This window comes from Pogona vitticeps, chromosome 5 (genome assembly GCF_051106095.1).
Source record: "Pogona vitticeps strain Pit_001003342236 chromosome 5, PviZW2.1, whole genome shotgun sequence".
Lineage (NCBI taxonomy): Eukaryota > Metazoa > Chordata > Lepidosauria > Squamata > Agamidae > Pogona > Pogona vitticeps.
In genome coordinates this window covers 21,052,893-21,074,483 of record NC_135787.1, presented here as the reverse complement: position 1 = coordinate 21,074,483, position 21,591 = coordinate 21,052,893, and the positions used below count along the sequence as shown (strand labels likewise).

Sequence of the window (21,591 nt, the reverse complement as noted above, 5' to 3'; positions counted from 1 at the left end):
ATCATTCACCATCAAGGCAGAGTTTTTAGAAGCAGAGTGGTTGTTAAAATCACTTACTGGAAGTAGTTCGGTCCATTGGTCCAGCTTCTGTTGTTTTGGAGCCTTGCTAGGAGAACCACTGGAGGGACGCTGTCTTTTCTTTTTCTTGCCCATAGAAATGCGGTAATTTTATTTATAGTAGCTTCAGCCACAAACAAACAAATAAATAAATTCAGTGCTGATTCCGCTGTATCTGCGAGTGTAGCATCCTTTCTACACTATGTTACAATCCTGTGTAACAAAGACCAGCAAACTGTACTCCTCTTTTAACTTTCCTTTTATACGTTGTCTTGTCTATGCCAATAAAGGTCTGATTGATTGATTAACTATTACATTACAAATTGAAACTTACGAAGGAATAACTTCTCTTCTTTTATGGTGTAGCTAAAGCTTTTTATTTATTTATGATTCATTTGTTTGATTACTATTTTCATATCCCACTTTTCTTTCAGTTACTGCAAGATGTGATACGACTTTCCTCATGCCTATGCTAGTAATTACTTCTAATTACTTCTAGTTACTTTTTGTAATGGGAGCCTAGAGGCAGAATATTACTCGGCCCAAGTGCTGCCTCATGTGGTACCTCTTGCCTTGTGACCTTTTGCAAAAAAATTGAAAAATGTTGCTTTTTGAATTTGAACTCTCAGAATACACTGTTTGGTGCTGGATAACCATAAGCATCATTTTCTTCTCATAGGGTAGGAACACAATGCCAGGTCCAGTACTCATGGAGCGTGCAAAATGGTGGCAAGCCTTCCCTTGCAGCTGTGGCTCTTGCAACGTGCAGTCATAACAAGAAAAACTTAAAACATTGGAAGGAAAATACAGAAATTCTGCTGCTGCCTCTACTAATCATAAGCCCCACACTAAACATTTATTCATGAATTTATTTTCCCCTCGAAGAATTATTTTAAATGGGCATGCTTCCCCTCACTTTCTATGCCCATAAGTAGGATGGAGAATTTTGAAACGTCATTTTCACCATGCTCTGAAAAATTCCCCCATGTTTCAAAAGTAGTAAAATGTACTTATTCATGTGTTGTTCATATATCCTACCTTTCCTTCAGTTAGCTGAAGGCAAAGTGCAACCGCATGTTATATGTAGTCATGTGGAAGTAATCACAGTGAACTCCAGGAACTTGGTGATTTATTTGTTACATTTATTTCCCACAAGTTCTCCAGTCAGCCCAAGGTGGCATGAACGGCTCTTCTCCTCCCCACTATATCCTCACAATAACCCTGTGAAGTAGGTCATGCTGAAAGAGAAAGAGCAAGTAGCCCAGGGTCAACCAGTAATCACAATTATATGGCTGAGTGAGGAACTGAGGTCAGGGTTCCCAAATCCAAGGCCAATACCCAATGGTGCCCAACCTTGGGTCCTCAGATGTTCTGGGACTAAAACTCCCAGCTTTCACCACTGGCAGTACTGCCCAGGATTTCTGGGGCCCATAGTTGAAGAACATCTTGGGACCCAAGGTTGGGAAGCACGGCTCTAATCACTAGCCCTTATAGGCTGTTATGGCATAAGGATCTTCAGTTCAGGAGGAAATAATAACATCACATACTGCTTTGATAGCGATGTATGGAAGTGAGAGCTGGACCATAAAGAAGGCTGACCACCGAAGAATTGATGCTTTTGAATTATGTTGCTGGAGAAGACTCTTGAGAGTCCCCTGGACTGCAAGGTGAACAAACCTTTCCATTCTGAAGGAAATCAACCCTGAGTGCTCACTGGAAGGACAGATCCTGAAGCTGAGGCTCCAATACTTTGGCCATCTCATGGGAAGAGAAGACTCCCTGGAAAAGACCCTGATGTTGGGAAATTGTGAAGGCAAGAGAAGGGGATGACAGAAGACAAGATGGCTGGACAGTGTCATCGAAGCGACCAACGTGAATTTGACCAAACTCTGGGAGGGAGTGGAGGACAGGAGGGCCTGGTGTGTTCTGGTCTATGGGGTCACGAAGAGTCGGACACGACTTAACGACTAAACAACAGCAACTGCTTTGAGGCTTGGAATGCACCCATAGAAGCTTTTTAGATGGTGCCCTTCATTTGGACACGTCTGAAGCTGTTGCCCACAGTCTGCTTTGTGAATGTGACAATCTGCTTTCCGCAGGACAGCATCCAACGTGCATTTTTAATACTATTGTCATGTTTACTTCTAAGCTATGGTTCTTCAAAAACCTAGAGTGCTTTAACCTCCAATATTCATCCACTCTATGGATTTGCTTTGAGGATGTCTGAGCAACTTTGTTAAGGAAGGGCATTTTTCCTCCACATGATAATTTGAAAACTGAATTTGCTGTATTTTTATCCTAACTGTGACAATATCCCATTTCCTTGCTTTTTGTGTTTTAAGCAATGGAGTCACGAACCAATCCGCAAGCAACCTACAGTCATCAGCCACAGTCTGGCTGAGCTGCAGCAAGATACAGTAAAAATAGCACTGTGGATTTGGGTCATTAGGGACACATATTGCAGCAGGTGGGTTAGGGGTCTGGTTTTGCCCTCCTCCCCCAGCATCTTTGGCAGGGCTCTTGAAAATTAAACTGAAACATGAACTGCAAAGTGCTGTAGTAGTAAACGCGGGTTAGGAATAAACATTGCTGTGGCCTTGGACAGTTTTCCTGCATGCTGCTCCCATCCAAGGCGTTTGAATTCTGCCATTTTTATACTTATGGGATACTATTAGGATTTGCCACAAAATTTGCTTGTCCTCTCTTTATTTGTTAAGTCCAGATTTCTACCTCTTCGGGGAAAGACCTGAAGATCTATCTTTTTAATTTTTATCTTTGCATGCAATTGTGTTTGTGCCTTGATGGGATGAGGGGAGGGGAGCTTAGAGACAAACCACTGCTGAACAAGAGCAAGGTGCGAACATTTTATACAGTAATCAGCAGCTTGTTTTTATCTGTTCTTGTTCTGTGGAAATGTGTAGGTTGTGTCTGCAGACTCCTGTGAACAGGAATGAAACACTCTGTAAATTTTTCTCTCTCATAATATATATAAAGTCCTCAGTTACTTTTCATAGAATTTATGGGGGAGTGAATCGTTTTTCTCACACTCATTTTTTTCCCCAAAATTTCATTTATGGGGGTGGGCTTTCTCTCCTTTCTTCCTCAAATCTTAATTTTTTTCCTTAAAATTTATGTGGGGGGAATGGCAAATGTTGGAATGTTCTCATTTTAAAAATGAGCTAAAGTGAAATTCTTTACCATCTGCACTGGCCAAATTCATAGGTGTTCCTGGTATGAAGAGCACTATTTTTGTAGCCACCTTTCATGTGGCTGTTTAAAATAAGACACTTCTCAGGGGGAAAAGTTATAGTAAGCAACTTTAATTCAACACAATGAACATAGGTTAATGCACAAAGATAAAAAGTTATATTTTCATGAGGGAAAAACTAAATCTTTTCCATGGGTAGGCAAATGTGTCTATTTTGATTTCATCCACAGTCAACATTTTAATGGAGAAAATTCTGTCAAATTTGTGAACTTTTTCATGTTTTTATTTTTAGAAGGAACCAATGGGATCCTTGCTCACTGTGAACTAAATGGCTATTTCGTCATGTCTCCAACAGTCTGCATGATCTGTCAAAACATGTTGTATACTGCAAAAAAAGATTAAAACATTTCTGAAAGAAAAAAAAAACTGGGAAGTGTGAGTGCATAGGAGTGAATGCAGTTTTTGAAGGTCCAGGAATCAGCATACTGGATGTAGCCTTCAAGATCTCCAAAGATCATCCACTACAGCCTTAAACTAATCTACATCACAAGGAAGTTGTGAGAACATTGGGCACAAAGATACATACGTATATGCAGCCTTGAGCTCCATGAAGTAAAAGGGGAGATACAGATATACCAAATGAAAAAACCCTCAAGATCATTGACATGTCTATAGTTCACAAATAAACGATTACACCTCTAGGAACATCCCAGCAACACTACTTAACAGGTCGCTAGAAAACCGCTCCTTCCCCCCGCCCCGCCCCCAACAACCTCATGCAGTGGGCCATTTCTGTTCCTCTTTTTATAGAATAGCAACTTGAATTCACTCTTCATTAGATGTTTGAATTGAGGTTTCCCAGATGCAAATCGTATTTTACTGGATTATTTATTTTAAGCATGTTTGGATCCTGCCTTTAAAAATAAGACCTAACCGCTTAAGGCAGTCCATACACACACAAAAGGGAGATTATAACAATTGCTTTATTAAAGAGCAGCCCCTTTATGATTCTATAGAACCAGACTGTCCAGATGCAGAGTTGTTCACTCTGGATTGACAGACACCAGTTCACATAAAATAGAGAAGAAAATACAGATCCAAGAGCATCGGCATCTGGCCGTTGGCAAGTACTGGCTCGCTGAAAAATTACCATACACCTGCTCCAGTTGCAACATTATACACCAGATATGTTTTAATGCCTATTAAATTATGTAAAACGAAGCCAATTACAACATACAGTAGGCAAGGGTTGGTTTACATATACAGTAATGTTTTCCAGACTAGCTGGCTTATGAGAGGCTCCTCTTCCCAGTCACTCTCCACCTCAGCTGAGGCACAGAATTGGCTACCCCAACCCTCAATGGCCTCTCCCTACTTCTCCTCCTCCTCTGGTCTCTGTCTCTCCCTCCATTTCCCTGAAGGAAGGCCCCCTGCCCCTGAGTCCTCTCAGTCTTCCTCCTTTATTGTGGCCTCCACCTCACCCTCTCCCCTTCTTAGGTGGTTTTCACCAGTCAGCTCCCTCACAAGCACCTGTTGTCTGTCCCCCTTGTCTACTTGGGGCTTTGGAACGATGGCCTCAGATGGCCTACTTAGAGCACCAGCAGTGACCTCCCTCATTGTCATGTGCCACCAAGACACTTCCAAGTTATGGAAACTCTAGTAGGATTTTCAAGATGTGTACAGAGGTGTACAGTGCTTTCTATTGCTAATACCAGTGAGCTTCCATTGCCCAATGAGGACTGAACGTAGGTGTCCTGAATCCTGACGGTATATTCTATCCATCACAGAGTACTGGCTCCTGAAACTTTCCTATTTTCTTATTTGTTTTATTTCATGTGATCAGCTAACATTTATATCATACTCTTTCCCTCAGTAGCTCAAGGCAACATATACAGCTTCTGGCATTTGTCTTCACAACAGTCTTGCGAGGTAGGTAGGGCTTATCCAAGGAGGTTCATGGCTCAGTGGTGATTTGAAGCTGGACCCCAAAGCCTGAAACAATGCTCTAACACACAAGCAGTTTCTTTCTTCTTTCTTGCCTTTCTGTCACTCGCTGCTGCTACAGATTGGTGTCAGGTAAATGGATCTGAGTAAACGCATTTGGAAAACTGTGATTTGGGATGAAAGGCTGGAAACGGGATAAGGCAAAAGGATTTAGAGGCTGGGTATGTGTAGTGGGGAGAATAATTTTTTTTATTTCAGTCAGATAAAAGTCTGGTCTTTATAGAATTATAATTTATGGGATCATATTTTATATGTGTCACATAAGAGGTACAAGTCCCAGCAGTACGTGATTTCTGAGCTCAGAAATGCAAGCTCCAGTGACACACCACTTATCATGCTTAACTTTAGCTAAGCTGGCCCAGTAAATTCATCTATTGTGGTAAGTGACTCATTAAAAGGATCTGCCAGATTCAAACTGCAATGGGCTATAGATGTAAGTGTTGATGTTTAAAGGCATCCCAAAAGCTGCAGTTCATGGCCAGGTGCTCTTTAAATACACAGTTCACTGCGTTTCATTGGCACTCCACGTCTTTCCCACTTAGATCTATGTGGTATGTCAGTTTGGCTGTTTGGGATGCTGTAGGACTGGATGTCCCAGGCTTTTTCTAATAAACAGTTTACCGTCCAGAACATGCACCTGGCGATGGATGCTCTGGTGGTTTGGAACAGAGTTGCTTTATTCCCTTTTACTTGTGTCAACTCAATGATTTTGGAAGCATCCCATCTTGGCATTCTGGATGGCGGTTTTTAAAAATTTACTGCATGAAACAGTGGATTCTTTTAGTCTTTGCTGAGGATTTCAGTTAGTTCCATCAAATTCAACCCAGAGCCAGCACACAGGACCTGGGAAGTAAACTTTCCTTCTGCTGAATTCCATTATTTCCAAATGAATTGATTGTGCACACATGCACACACACATCTCGCAGCTCCTTATGCATTTAAAAAAAATCTTGACGGATGGCTAGAGAAGGGCTTTTGGCACCATGGAGAACTGCAACAGGAGGGGGGAGAGTGGAAGCTCTTACAACGCTGGCACTTGATTGGGTTTTCCTTGATGTTCTGAAGGTAGCATCACAATTTCCTGCCTGATTGATATGAATAGGTGATTTTTAAATTAAATTTAAGTTTGATTAGTGTGTGGGAACAGACAAAAGAGTACTCATGTTTCTTAAGAGCTGTCAGAAATTCCTCCGAATGGCCACTTCAGCTGCAGAGGAGATGCTGAGAGGATTGCTCTGCAGAAGAAGAAATAACAGTTTATGGTTCCAAATGAAAGAAATGGGGGAGAGTACTACTGTTAAGTTAACTGTAGGGGAAGTATCACTCTTTGTCTCAGCTTGGAAGGTGAGGGTAGCAAAACATGTTGCACTAAAGGTCCCAGAATCCTGCATGGCTGTAGGAACAAAAAGAAACTCTTTAAAGCTGTGGTCTCTTGCAAGCACGTCTAGTGGTAAATTGTGTTAGGAAAAGCTGGCTTGGTTGAGTCCTACGAGCTATATTTTAAGCTTGGCCCATGACATTTTGCTGATTGAGACAAAGGACCTAATTACTCTGGCCGAATTGCTGTTCATCTTTGTATAAAGTGTGCACAACATGCCATTGCTAACTGCAGTTAATTGACAAGGTGCCGAGGTATATCTTTGTTCATCAAGTGCACAACCAAGCACATGATCAAGACTCACTCAGCACCTTGTCATTTAGACACACCTGTGGCAAGTTAAAGCAGCCCCCATGTGAAGACCAAAAAGTTCCTGGTAAATGGTGTGAGAAGAAATAAGATAAGTAGCCTCGTGGTGCAATGGTTAAACTGCAGCCAAAACTCTGCTCATGGTCAGCATTTGATACCAATGGATCTGCCAGCCTTCCATTCTTCCGAGGTCGGTAAAATGAGTACCCAGTTGGGGAGGAATTTGTAGCCTGTATAATTAAAAAATTATAAACCACCCAGAGAGTGTTTTAAGCACTATGGGGTGGTATATAAGCAGCACGCTTTGCATTTTGCTTTGCTATATCTCATCTGTTCAGATGCTAATACCTGGTGGACAATATAAAGGCCCACAATCTTTACTTGGGTTCTTTACCATTAAAGCAGACTCAAATTGAAGGGCCTGGCAAACAGAGGGTACAGTCAAATACATGTCTATCTTCTGTACAGCAAAACAAAATGAAAATAACAGCAATTTATTGACTTAAAGACTAATAGGTTTATTCACGAAGGCTTTCACGGCCGGGATCTAATGGTTGTTCTGGGTTTTTTGGGCTCTTTGGCCGTGTTCTGAAGGTTGTTCTTTCTGACGTTTCGCCAGTCTCTGTGGCCGGCATCTTCAGAGATCAGCAATCTGTACTCTGGTGTAGTTGGCTTGGGAGTGCAGTATTTATGGCTGTGAGATAGGCTTTTGTCTTTTTCTGTAGTTAGGTGATTAGTGTGTATTGTTGTGGATGTATTGTTGTGCTAAGGGGAAGAGATTATCTGTTCCTGTGGTTGATGGGTGTCGTTAGCTGGTCTTTAAAATCCGGGCAAGCAAGCAAGCAAGCAAGCAAGCAAGCAAGCAAGCAAGCAAGCAAGCAAGCAAATAAATAAATAAATAAATAAATAAATAAATAAATAAATAAAGGGAGATGTGGTCTTTTACTTTTGGCTTTATGACATCATCATCCTACTATTCACTGCGTCCAGGAAGAAGGCGCGGCTTTTCATTGGGTGCTAAACAAGGGCCAAAGAATGAACAACAGAAAGCAAGCAATGTCAGCAAGGGTTTTGGGATGAAGTGTTTTTTAAGGAAATATTTTGCCTCCGCCAAAACCAGTGTTTACCCTTCAGGAATGTCAGATATGAACTGCTGGATAGCTCAGTGATTTAGTTCTCTGGCTGAGAAGCCAGAGATTGGGAGTTTGATTCTCCACTATGCCTCCTTGGCAGGGGCTAGACTCAATGATACAGAGGGTCATTTCCAGCTGTCAGTTCCACGGTTATTTTCACTTCTTATTGGGATGCCAAAACATGGTACACAGGATCTATGCAAAAGCTAACTGCTCAAGTCTTGCCTTCATGAGACAGATGGTGATGGCACACAGTTTTACAAAACATGGTATCTATTGTAAACACAAATGAAATAAAAAGACTTACTCAACTGATCACAGTGTATTTTTACTTTTTGTAATCCTTTAATCGCATCCCGTGGGTTTGTTATTTTATGAATTGAATGTTTTGTATTTTGATAACAACAAAAAAGTATTTTTGAAAACACACAGTGCTGTTCATCTCTGGAGTTGAAACCGTTCAACATTTGATGCAAACCATTTTTTATTGTGAAGCACTCCAGGAAGAAAAGAATAAGGTCAGAGAACTCAACCTGAGTTTTTAGTTTTTGAATGCAAATGCCATTTGATTCTTAAATAGTGTCTTGTCTTCCTTGGATGGGGGCTCTTCTCTTACATACAAACCAAGCCCTGTGTGAGTCTGAGTTGATTCACTTATCATCATCGTGGGCTGTCAATTTTGACTTATGATGCCCTTTTCAGGGTTTTCCAGGTACTCAGAAAAGGTTTACTATGTTCTTCTTCTGGGGTTGCCATGGGACTGTGCAGCTTGCCCAAGGCCACAGTGGAGAATCTATCCAGCCAGCTGATTCACCTATAGTAGATCTCTATTTTGCTTGTTGTAACCTTATAGTGCTGGTTTCCTTGCTCTGAGAGTCAGGCCATCTTTCTTTGCAGCTAAAATTACAGGCAGGGACTGGTTCACGTAGTATGAAATGTGAGAAGCAGCAGGATTGATGGTCACATTCTCTGGGAGCTAACAAACTAAGGCCTGGCTCATATGTGAGGATGGTGCTGACTGTGAGTTATAAATCAAGAAATCCTCCTTTATAACTCTTGCCTCTGTCGTGAACTTGCTGACATTTAACAAGCAATGCCCCCTGACCCAGACCTCTGCAGTATAAAAATAATGGCCCTTGCTAGACTACAAACCCCATCATTTCTGTAGTGGCGGCTGGGGATGATGGGAAATAACATCCAATGTGGGGAACACAACCTCTGAATTTCAAAACCATGTCTCTCCTCCGTCCCTGTAGCCACGTGCTTATTGCAAAAATGAACTCATGAATTTCCAGCTAGAATTTCCTGGTATCATCCCACTGGGCTACGTCCATGCTGTGCTCAAGCCTGAGACAGAAAGTTCTGTTTCTTCTTCTCCATTGGACTCAGTACATGCTGTCCCAGTTTTTACAACGATGCCAAAATGAGCCTGCTGAAGGTCATTGTGAACTGCAGCTCCAACTGATGTGATGAAGATCGCATGTCTGTGTTTGCAAAAATAGAGGTGCTATTCAAAATTGCCTTGGCTTTCTTCCACGCTAAGGCAATTACACATATTCTTCTCTCTGCTGAAAATCACCTGAGCACTTCCAATGGGTTGACATTCTTTCCCACTTCCCCTCCTACAAACAGGGTGTACAGTGTCACTGCCAGATGCCAAGCAGCTGCCACATTACTCAAGGCACATGAAACATGATCTTAAATACTTCTTATGTGTAAGAGCAAGCCTGAAGAGTTATGAGGAACCTTTTTGACTTAAATAGAAGCAGATAAGCAACCTGTAGCCCCTCTTTCTTCTGTTTTCATTCTGTGGTTTGCCAGCTTTGATTGGGGCACATTTATGACTGAAAAGTCACAAGGACCACCCTGTGAGTCCAAAATGCTTTACAGCTGGCCAGACAGCGACCACTGTCCTTCCATACATTTTGACTGATTTTCATCAACTGATGATAACTGGAATCTACTATTATTTATTTATTTACTGAACTTGTATGCTGCCCATCTAGACATAGTCTACTCTGTGCAGCTCACAGAACACAAAGTAAAACAATAGCAATAAATTAGCAATTAACAGCACATAGATAATAATTCAAGACTGAGATAATAAAAAGAAAATTAAATCGTGCCCAGAGGGAAGGCCTGTATGAATAACCAGGTCTTAAGTTGGTTTTTAATGATGCCCAGCAAGGGGGCCAAACGGATCTTGGAGGGGAGTTTGTTCCAGAGACTGGGAGCTACAGCCGAGAAGGCCCGGTGTCTCGTTCTTTCTTTCTGGACCTCCCTTAGCGTTAGGCTCCTCAGTCACCCCTCCTGACTAGAGCGGGTGATACAAGATCTAAGTGGGAGGAGGCGTTCCACCAAGTATCGAGGTTCTAAACCGTTTAGGGCTTTGTATGTAATCATTAAGACTTTGAAATCAACACAGAACCGAACGGGCAGCCAATGCAAGGCGGCCAGGGTGGGAGTGATATGTTAGTGTTTCCTCACCCCACTAAGAAGTCTGGCCACTGCATTCTGCACCATTTGGAGTTTCCGCATCAATCTCAAAGGTAGCCCTACGTAGAGAGCATTACAGTGTTCCTAACTTCAGAGTATTACATTCTGGAAACATTTTTATAACTCCAGATATTGCTACAATACTGTGCAAGGAAGCCCACTCCCATTTATATGCAGTTAGGTGTATAAAAGGATGCACATGGTTGTTGTCATAGTTCTGTCCTCCAAAGGAACCAGGGAAGTAGGCGCTCCTGGGTCAGCATTTTTGCTAAGTCCAGTAGAAAGAAGGCTGGGTCTAGCAATACAGCAGACTGAAGCAGAGGATGTCACAGTGTCAGATGCCAAGATAACGTGCTTGACTCCCTCAGAAATATAGAGACCCACACACCCCAGACAAAAATCAGAAGCCTATTGTGTATCACAGCTGGCATTTATCACAATTAAGGATTAATTCCATAATGCAATCAAATAAACACAGGCAATCCTATCAAAGTTTATTTGAGTACCAAGATATAAGTCTTTCCTTGATGCAATAATTCCAGGCAACATCAGCTGGCCTAACTATCAAGCTTTGTTTATTTACATTGCTTCTGTTTCCATACACAAAAAATGACTTGGCAAAACTTTACAACCAGATAAAAGCTGCAGACACATATTCTTAGAAATATACGAAAACTGAACTTGTGTTAGACATATATTTAAGTAAAAAAATGCAGAAGCATCCCTTTTAGAGTAAAAAAAGAACAATGAAAGTATTTCAGGATATGTTCTGAAAGTGCAAAAGTTTAATAAGCCATAATAGCAGAGAATACGTCCCTAAGCTGTAAAATAATTGAAAGGTAAAAAAGGATAATTGTAAGTCTTATTTAGAAAGCATGGGAAATATCAGAATTGTTAATAAAAATAAAGTTAAAAAAATACTTAGCCTCTAAGCATGTTAAGATTGCATACAGAAAAACATTTTCTCACTCAGTCTAATGTAAAATCTATTTGGTTGTTGTAACCAGTAATTGGAAACAAAACCTTCTGCTGTGCTGGGAAAAGTTGAAGGAAGCAGGAAAAGAGGAAAATGAAACAGAAGATAGACTGAATTCATAAAAAACTCACAGCCTTGGGTTTATCAGAACTGAGCACTGCTGTTCAGGACAGGACATTTTGAAGATCACTTGTTCATAGGGTTGCCATAAGTCAGAGGTGAGTTGATGTCATGCAACAACAGTAGTCTGTAGTAGCCAGTGTTACATCGTAAGTTAGAATGAAGCAACAACACGGAACTCTTTGCAGTGCATATTCTCAAGGCCACTTGATAGTTTCACTGCATATTACATTGGAGTACATTCTGCATAACGTAGTTTCAAATGTGGAAAGTGTCCACATATGATGGATTAGAATATTTGTTTCATATAATTTCCCTGGTGCATTTTGTATTATCAAAAGCTCCAAATGTTTTTCTAAACCTTATCAGTTGTTTATTTGCCTTGTATATTAATGTCTCTTTCTAATGCTGCCTGTATTCCTTCTGTCCTGGATGTGAGGTTTTTTTACTCCTGTTAAGGTTAACTTCCTGCAGCCTTGCTCTGCCCTTCCTATGTTTGCACTTTAGGACTACTTGAAGGCTGATGACCTTTTGCATGCTTTTGATAGCAACGATTGTCCTAAAATCCAAAATGTTATCACTGGAAATCAATGACACAAATAAGATGCGTCTTGGCTACTATTTGAAGTCATTAGGGATATATAGAATGAGCCATTCAAAACTGAAGCTGAATACATTATACAAATATTTCTGTTGTTAATCTACGTTAATCTGTTTCAGGACAATCTCCAGTTCTTGGCAGATAATAACAGGATATCTGCAGTGAAACAGATAAACTTAGTTAAACAGCAGTGGTTGCCAGATTTGGCTGACATAGTTGCTTTTAAACACAGGCCTTACAGGACAACGTTGAGAATCTAAAATAGTATGGGCCAAGTTCTAAACCCTCACATTACCATAGTCTCTGGAGACTGAAGGATGGCATTCATTCATTAGAGTCCCAAGGGGAGGAAAATCCTTAACTAACTATACTAGCAATGAAGCAAGCAGTTAGATGCTGAAATTAGATTCAAGAACTTTCTTTAATTATGTACACATATAGGTAACTTGAAAAGAGTGTTTTTTTTTTTACTTTAAGAAAAGACCAAATTATACAGCATGTGAGAAAAGCAATCCAGATATTCATACAACAGGATTGTTGACCATCCTTACCTAGAAAGAAAGAAAAGGGACATGGAGGCGCTGCGGGTTAAACTGCAAAAGCCTCTGTGCTGCAAGGTCAGAAGGCCAGCCGTCGTAAGATCAAATCCACGTGATGGAATGAGCCCCCGTAGCTTGTCCCATCTCCTGCCAACCTAGCAGTTCGAAAGCATGCAAAAATGCAAGTAGATAAATAGGTACCACCACGGTGGGAAGGTAACAGTGTTCCGTGTCTAGTTGTGCTGGCCACGTGACCACGGAAAATGTCTTCAGACAAACGCTGGCTCTATGGCTTGGAAACGGGCATGAGCACCACCTCCTAGAGTCGGACATGACTGGACTAAATGTCAAGGGGAACCTTTACCTTACCTAGAAAGAATATGGACCTTGTTAGGGTCTGGAGCTTAGGACCTGAAGGAACAAAGCAACAGCATAATATAAATCTAGCTCTAAAAGCTGCAGAGTGTACTACATGTTGAAATTTGCAACCCAGAATTTACTTCCTCACCTTCTCATTCCCAACCTTTTTCCTGTTACATCATGCCTTATAGGATGTAAACCTATGGCACTGTGAGCGTTCTTGCTGATATACAAGCCATTGTGGGGCCTTTCTGAGCAGGGGAGTTAAAATATGCAACAAACATCTGTTGCATCTTAAACTGGAGCAAGGAAAGCTGTATGCAACTTTTCTTGCTGTTGCCATACTGAAAGGGCTAGCTGTGCTATGTGCCCGAGTGAAGCTGATGCCTCAAGTGGCAGGTCTCACAAATCTCGCTCGCATGCACACACACAATCAATTGTGGCCACAGTCTCTAGAGCGGGATGCTTCTTCAGTGGCTGGCTCTGAGAGATTCTTGCAGCTAGGCTTTATGGAAAGAATGATTAGGGGAAAAAAATTCCTGTGGCATAGTGACCCTCAGAACCAAGAATTTAGTAGTCAGCTCTGTACAGGAGATCCAGACTCTGGTGGTGATGACAACATAGGGGCTGTTGCCTCCATTCCTTTTTCGTTCAGGGGCACCACCATCATATGCCTCTCTTTCCTCTAAATGCAGTGAAGGGGGATGCAGGCACCAGTGTATTCTGCTCCTACTTAGGCAGGAAAGCTCAAGCATAGACACTACTGCATCCACCTCCTGCTCCTCCAATAAGGAGGAGAGAGGTGCTGCCACTATTTTATCGGGAACTGAGTTACCTCATTTTCTGCCTCAGGAAGCAGAAGACCTCGGGTCACCCTGTTTCCTCACCCCTTCCTTGCCTTTGGGTTGACGCTCAGGGTCAGAGGTGTTTACTAGAGAACATGAAATTGCTGGCAGAGCTGCTATGAAGCACCGCTATTTCACACCCTAGCTACCTATTTGCATCATCTGTTGAGTCAGCTGGAGCCAGCCTGATGCAACCAAAGAAATCCAGGGATATTAACCCTGCTCCTATTCTTCTAAAAGTTCTGAAAAGTGATTAGGGTGAAGAGCAAGGATGGACAAATAGGATTTGTTAATATTTTTTTGAGGAGTCCTAAAATTAGGAGGAAGAGAAGGAGGAAGAGTTCCCAAATCTGCCCTACCCAACTTTTAGAATCTGAGCTATTTTGGTTTGCATTAGGCGAAAGAGCGGAAAGGTTAAATGTCACCCATTCAACACAGCTCACTAGAACTCAAGTGCTTATTTATAGGAACTTGTATCCTCGGAGTGCAAAGGAAACAGAGAGAGCCATCACATGCAACTGCGGTGTATCATGTTTGCTAGGCAGCAGCAATGGCAAAAGGCATGCATGTGAATTCGACAAGCGATAGGTGTCTTGTTCTGACCACTGGGAAGACGGAGCATGAAATTGATACGAGCACCTCTTTCGTGCTAGGAGCGCTAGGTAGTGTTTCAATAGGCATATTTCTGCTATGTACAGTAACTGATGCGAACAACAAAGATGTAATCAACTGAACTCTGCAGAGCAGAAGACAAACTTCCAGAGACCTAGAAGTACTGTTCTATGGATGTTATTGCCTATGGTTCATGCATTCATGTTTCTATGCGGGCGCCTGTGCTAGCGCGATCTACTGCAGCAGTGGACAACATAACGAATTTCATCTTATGCAAAATGGATTCACAGCAGTGATTTGTCATACTACATTGCCAGATCAGGCAGGAATAAAAGTGAAGTACCCCCAAAAAGTAGTGGTGTGGAAGAAACCAATTTTGGGATCTTGCAGAACAATCCTGTGGGTACCCTGTCATGAAGCAGGGATTTGGGACATCGTTTAAGGGCAACAAATTGTGCTGTTTAATCTGGGGTCCCCGCCATCCTTTACATTGTCAAGGATGAGGAGTCATTTGTGTGGTTTTCCTGCCACTCTTCCCAAAATAACTCTCAGCTGTGTTTGAGAACCAAGTCTAATGTGGGAGGAGGTGTCATTTGTTTCTCTACTTCAAACTGCAAACTGTCTTCGTTTGGCCGTACAAATTCCATCTTAAAAGCCCAGAGAAGAAGCCAATGCCCCTTTAAAAGCTGCATGAAGTAGATGAGTGCCTGATGAGATTGGGTCTTATTATGAAAACTCATATAATCATATTTGTTCTTATATACTCCACTCTCAGGATGCTGGCTTGTACTATGAAGGCTGTCTAAGAAACCAGATTTACAGATGAAGCCCATGTTTACACGTAGAAGACCAATATCGCACACAAACACAAACAAACACACACACACACATACACAAACACACACACAAAGCAAGCTGATTTGCAAACTACTGCGCATGTGAAAAGATCTTGTGATAATCTGAGACTTTTGGCACTTAACTCCCTCTTTTAATTTGTTCTCTGTAATGTTTTCAGAGAAACCATTTTGGTGTGTTTCAGCAAAAATGGTGGTGGTGGTGAGAATAGAAAAGCTAAAATATCTTGGCACTTCTAAAATTTAACAGATTTATTTTAGTGTGAGATTTTTGTGAATTAAGACACAATTCATGAAAACTCACGCTAAAATTAATGTCAGCCCTAAAGTTCCCATCATAGTTCTGTGGGGTTTTTTTTTTCTTTCCATATAATTTGACACAAAAACAGAACACCCCACAGATTTGCTCACTTCTTTCTCACTGTTCCTTCTACCCAAAGATTACACAGCTATCAATCAAGTACAAAGGTTATTTCATCTCTCAAAAAAATTACAGACCAAATTTCTGCAGATTAAAGAATCAATATAGAAGAACATGAAAAAGAGAAACAATCTATAATGCTGAGACTGAAGTCCTGCATACACTTGGAAGTACGTATCTGGAACAGGCAGTACAGATGAACTTAGTGAAGACTATTGCTAAGCAGATTTGTATAGGGTCGTGCTAACAGGCATAGCCCAACACTGTGCATATTTACCTGAAGTCAATTCAACTGGGTTCAATGGGGCATATGCATAGGTCAGTGTGCACCAATATCAGCCTTCTTAGTTTCCATAGGAAGGTGATGAGGAACTCCCCACTCCCAATATTTTGGCTTACAAAACCATAACTAGCTTAAGGCCTCACAAGCAGGGCGATTATATTTTTATGGAAAGGGCTGCTAGAGCCAAAGACTTTTGCATTCGGGCTTTGACATGACCAATTCTCGGTTTAAAGAGTGAACACTAGCAATGAGTTGTTGCATTTATGCTGAGTGATCTTTTAACTATCTCTTAACTATTAACTTATAACTATCCACTTATATCAAGAGTGGGGAAAATATGGCCCTCCAGGGGTCGTTGGACTGCAACCTTCCAGCACTCTTCACCACCGGCTATGCTGGTGAGATTTGGAGGGAGCTTCAATCAGGGATGGGGACCTGAGTTGCGGAACTTACTGTCAAGTCAGACTTAAGTCACACCAGAGACTTGACTTTTTTTTCAGTGACTCAGACTTGACTTGTGACTCGGAACCCACCTACCGTACCCTTTTTTTTTCCTGGGGGGAAAGTTTGTTTTTAACAGTGATTTGAACTTGGGGCTTGGTACCAAAGACTTGGATATGGGACTCTGACCCAAGGACGTGCCAACATCTCTGGCTTCTATCTAACTACATCCGGGTGAGCTATGCTTTGCCAACCCCTACCTGACATGGTTGTTCTCCTGGCAAAGGAAATGCTTTATTTGCATTCAGAGGCAGTATTATCCAAGGTAGAATTTTAAAAATATGTAAAAGACAACTGTTTATACCCCTGCACCTTAATTGGCTTGGAAGGCAGGGCTCCCATCTGTCAGTTCTGCTCTATGCTTTGATATCATCCTGCACTGCTCGGGGATGCCCTGTGAGGGATATGAATGGAAGCAATGCCTTTTGCCCATCCAGGAGGGTATACAAATGCTCTGAAAAGAAGTTCATCTTCAGCACTCAATGGCTTAAGCTAAGCAGGCAAACCTAGGTAAGATTCTTGGAGAGCGTTGTACTCCTTTCCCTAAGACACAAGTATAATAAATAAACGTTCAATTAAGAAATGAAAGTGAAATAACATCCTATGATACAAACACTATTAAGCAGAATTCCTCTTGCTCCTTATGGCATTCTGAACTGCTGCCAGTGAATTAAATTCTCTTGCACACACTGAATGTGTGTCACTGGTAGGATTGCACAGCTGCTTTTGGAAAAAAATGAAGAAATAGCCCCCCAAAGATGTATCCAGCAAAACCAACGGGGCTCCTGGAAGAAGATTTATTCCACGGTGATATTGTCATCTCTATGTGCATCCAGGGAGCATATTTCAAAGTGATATAGTGCTGTTCTCATAAAAGTCTGTTCTTAGCATCAAGAATCAGGCAGATACAAGATCTTAACCAAGCAGCAACTTTTATTCTAGTTACAAGAGGGCCTAGCTTAAAACTTGTTTACTGTAGCATGCACTCTTATGACAGCACAGCCTTACAGTGAGTACTAACAAAATAATAATAATAATGCAGAAGGAAATGCATAATCAAAAAAAAAAAAAGAAACTGATGTTTTTACAGTGGACCCTAGACTTATAGACGGCTCCACTAACAGACTTTTCAAGTTATAGACTTCTTTGGCCGCAAAATTTAGGTTCAACTTGCAGCAAGAAAATCGACCGACAGACCGGGAAAAAAAACCCAAAATGGAAGAAAAACGGCCGGTTATGGATTAATTAGTTTTCAATGCATTGTAGGTCAATGGAGCTCCAGCCTACAGACTTTTCGACCTGCAGCCACTGTTCCAATATGGTTTAATTCCGTAAATTGAGGGTCCGTAAAGGTAAAGGTTCCCCTTGACATTTAGTCCAGTCATGTCTGACTCTAGGAGGTGGTGCTCATCCCCGTTTCTGAGCCATAGAGCCAGCGTTTGTCCGAAGACATTTTCCATGGTCACGTGGCTAGCGTGACTAGACACGGAACGCTGTTACCTTCCCACCGAGTTGGTCCCAATTTATCTACTTGCATTTGCATGCTTTCGAACCACTAGGTTGGTGGGAGCTGGGACAAGCGACAGGCTCTCACTCCGTCGTGTGGATTCAATCTTGCAACTGCTTGGTCTTTTGACCCTGCAGCACAGGCTTCTGTGGTTTAGCCCACAGCGCCACCACGTCCCCTACAATTGAGGGTCCACTGTACTGCATATTTAGAGATCATTGGTACTTCACAGGTAGAAATTCAACACATCTCAACATCATACGGATCGCTCTGATACAGTATGTGACTTGTACCAAGATACAAGAGTTGGTCAAAAGGTTTTAACCATTTAATGATCTGTGAGCTCAGTGGTTGTCCCAATAGGAAGAAAGTAACCGTGAATGGTTAGCTTTTTTTTCTGCTAGGTTTTTCATATCTGGATTTGTGTGCACAATCAGCCTGTTGACCAAGCGTTAATTCTTGATAGGCAGCTTCAAGACCTCTGCTCACCCTTTTTAGAGTTCATGATCTTCAAACCCAACACAGACTGGACAGCCTTCAATAAGAGGATTTTTCTATGACAGCCCATCAAATACAGGAGTGTTCACTGTAAAGTGGGCCACACTACATAGACAGGAATGGTGGAAGCAACTGTAGAATTGAAGGACAATGCCCTGTATGGATATTCTTCAATTTCTCCTGTTTCTGTGAAATGGGGTATTTTGTGACTGGCTGCATCCACAATGGCAGCCATTTTGTGACAGTACCTCTGACTCTTTCTAAAATGTCCATATGGCATTTCATATCCCGTTGAGCCAAAAAGCCTAGGGATTCCTATCCTAGAAGATGTACAGTATATAACTAATGAAGGCCCATATTTCTAACATTAGCCCTATTTAGGCATTCTACATAGGTATTAACTAAAACAAAAGGAAGACACTGATCCATCCCTTTGTCACTTTGCTGATGGAAGTTGAAAAATCCAAAGGAGAGAATCCAGAACTTGAATTTTCTAGGATTCTGGCTCACGTAGAGAATTTTCATGCACAAAGCAGATTCTCCTTATTAGATCAATCACTTTTCATGTGAGAAAAGCTGTGATGCAGATAGCGTATTCCCCTCCTCAGTGTGTTGTGCCAACTCTTCTTCAGAGTGCTTCTCCTCTCATGTCAAACTCAGTGCTTAAGCCGTCTCCCCACTGCGAATTGCTGAAGTCTCTCTACTTGGTGGAATGCTGCATTCACTGACTCTGGAAAAAACATGCTCTCCCCTGAAAAAAGCTGAGACAGTGTTTGCTCTTTTGGTTAAAGGTAGAATGGGGGTTGGGTGGGTGGGGGACACAATTATCTGAGAAGATGCTCACAGTTCAAAAACTGCCTCAACAGATGCAGAAAATGAAATGGCAGGCTAGGCATCTCATGGTGTTGCAGTGTTTGTGTGCAGCTGGGCATGAATTTGGGACACATATAGAAGAAAAGTTACACTCAGAAATGCAGCCTCTAGCTGACTGAGAAATTACAAGAGCACGAAAAATGATTAAGTCTAGTGAGTCACAAAAATCGTCAATATCCATTTGGTTTCTCATTTTTCTGTTCTGAAGTTAATTCTCTCCCATGTCTACATTACTTTGGAAATGTTAAGAAAAATGCACACAGGAGCATTAATCCAGAATGCCATGCATTTTTCTAACACAGTTTTACCTTAGACACATTTTGCAAGCACTTCTCCTAATGCTATAGAGCATTTGTGCCCTTTGTATATTGTTTTTCTCATTAAACACCACACTTGTTTATTATACAGTGTGCATAATAGAAAGAAATGAACACCTCTCCTTAATCTACATATTCCTGTACACATTTTTATTTGGGGAACTGCACAGCAAAAGTGTAATTATAGATGTACGGGTGTGTTTTGGTTAAGGTATTGGGTTGTGAAGTGTACATTAGGTGAGTTTAGATTAAAACTTTAACCCAGTGGATTTATCGACCACTGCACAAATTGTGGTGTATTGATTTGTACATACACAGAAAGAAAAACAATAAACTTTTGGTTAGGGGCATAATTTCTGCCATTCTCCACAAAATAAACACTAAGGCTGTGACTAGTTAGCAGCTTTCCTACACAGCCAACGTACTGCTACGTGGGATGGAGATTCTAAAATTAGTCTTGCATGACGATTGTCAGGGTTTTTTTAAAGTATCAAAGCAGCAGAGAAAGCACTTGATGGTACAGTATTCAATCCATAGCCTGAGAATCTATGCTCTTAAAAAAGGAACAAATACGTACATACACATGGTTCCCACCTGTATTATTGTGCTTTTTATAGTCTGATATTTATTTATTGAAAATGTTTGATACCCTGCTTTCCACCCAGCACCAACTCTCAAGAAGCTAGCATTTCATTATAAATTAGTTGTATTGACAACTTTTCAAATGGCACTAGTTTGGTCTAGCCATTTACTCTTACCATAGGAACAAAATGAATGGGATTCCCTGAAACGGGCAAGAGTCTTGTGGCTTTCAGGGCTTTGCTAGATGAGGCAGTGATTCCATATCTAGAAGCACTGCACCTTTAATGCTGGGAAAGTTAAAGGCAACAGGAAGAGAGGATGACTATCAGATGGGTTGACTCAAAAATGGAAGTCATGGCCTTGAGTTTGCAAGACCTGATCAGTGTTGTTAATGACTGGACGTTTTGGTACTCAAGTCAATAAATCCACTGGGTTGTCATAAGCTCAAACTGACTTTGCAGCACATGTCTACAACAACAATGGCTTTGTTTGCATGTTGCAACTTAAAGATCTGTGTGACTTGGGGGATAATGCTATAAAAAGAGGAAAGGCACAGTTGTCTTAATGTGTGGTCTGACCCTTACAGACTAAGTAGAGTCTGGGCCTTGAAAAGCTTATGCCATAATATATCTGTTTGTTTTTATGAAGCAACAAGATATTATTATTGCTGCAACAACCATAGCTGTCTCTCTCTGGGACATGGGGCCCTGTACATAAGTGAATACATGTTCTGTATGTAGGTACGGGTGGCTAAAAAAAATTATGATCATTTGTATCAGACGTATCCCCCACCCACCCACCCACAACAATAAGACTTACAGGACACATGATGAAGTGCTTTCAAAACCCTTCCCACTATTGGTATGGGAGAATGGGGAAGGGACCATTTTATGTGTAGAGCAACCTGTGCTTCAAGGATCTTAGATTTTATCTCCAGTAGGGGTGAAATTCCAGGACATTTAATGCAAAGACACAGAGGTCACTCGGCTGGAAAACAGAAGCTTGCAGCGCAAATAGAGATGAGAATGTAAAGTCGGGGCCATGCCTGAAACGCAAACAGTCTTAAGTGCCCAGCTGGTTAAAGAAGAACTTGTATCTTTAGCTCTGTCGAATCCCA

The 21,591-nt window shown here is 41.4% G+C and overlaps 1 long non-coding RNA gene across 1 annotated transcript; it reads right to left on the bottom strand.

Moving 5' to 3' along the window:
• Positions 1-568: 568 nt before the first annotated feature.
• Positions 569-18,485, bottom strand: LOC144589594 (uncharacterized). Its single transcript, XR_013545797.1, has 2 exons — positions 12,834-18,485; positions 569-10,896 (listed from the first exon to the last, which is right to left on the bottom strand). It is a non-coding gene; the product is annotated as an uncharacterized LOC144589594 (long non-coding RNA).
• Between the last annotated feature and the right edge of the window lie 3,106 nt (positions 18,486-21,591).